Source organism: Meriones unguiculatus, chromosome X (genome assembly GCF_030254825.1).
Source record: "Meriones unguiculatus strain TT.TT164.6M chromosome X, Bangor_MerUng_6.1, whole genome shotgun sequence".
In the NCBI taxonomy this organism is placed as follows: domain Eukaryota; kingdom Metazoa; phylum Chordata; class Mammalia; order Rodentia; family Muridae; genus Meriones; species Meriones unguiculatus.
Genome location: NC_083369.1, coordinates 32,313,275 through 32,314,226, shown reverse-complemented (window position 1 = coordinate 32,314,226; position 952 = coordinate 32,313,275).

Sequence of the window (952 nt, the reverse complement as noted above, 5' to 3'; positions counted from 1 at the left end):
ATTCTTACCCACCGCCCACTATTCAATAAACTCCCTGCCCTTCCTTCCCCCGGAGGGCACACTGCTGGATTTTAGTGTCTTTGCACTGGTAGTCTGGGGCAGCCCAACAGTTTCTATCCATCCCTTATTGCATCCCTGAGCCACTGCCCACACATGAGTATTTCCAGAAACCAGGACAGCTAGGTCTGATTATTCAGCGTCAGGGAAGGAGGGAGGAGGAGGAAAAAGAGACAGCAGCCAAAAAAAAGCTGGAGACAGAGTGGAGGTGGGGAGGGGAGAAGGAGGGCATTGGGCAGATAGGAGGAAGGGAAGAGAGGAGATACTGGGTGTCTGGATAGTAAGGGAAGGAAGAGATGTCACAAAGGGTCAACCAGGTCAGTCTGAAGAAAGGCAGACTGTAGAGTCTTGACAGGGCAAAGGTTGTAACTGACCTGGTGGCTTAAGCAGACCTGTTTCCTCACAGCATCAAGAATTTCAGGGATGTTAAAATAGTATCATAAATGTCTCCCATTTCTGACATTCTGCCTGAGAAAGAGAGGAAAAGTCTAAATGCATTGATAGAAAATTTAGTTGATGGCAAACAGAGGTGCTTCTAGCTCCATGGAACCCATTCTCAGCCACCCCTTGATCCTCCTGAACCACCTGGGAGTCACTCTCTTCCCACACAGATGCCTGAGCTCCTCTTTCTGCTCCTTGCTCTGCCTTTGGGGTTTCATTCATTCAGGGAAAGCTTATCAAGCCTTTAGTGTGTGCTGGATTCCCTCAGGGCAAACTAAGGTGGCTTAGACATATGACAAGATTTCTCTAAAGTGGGAGTCAGCTCTACTCCAAAGGAACTGAAGGTAGCATAATGAATGATACCAAATGGGACCACCACTGAGGACCGTCTCACCTCACTCTTGAATTAGAAGGTTCTTATTTCTATCTTTTGGGTCAAGCAAGCCAGGAAATT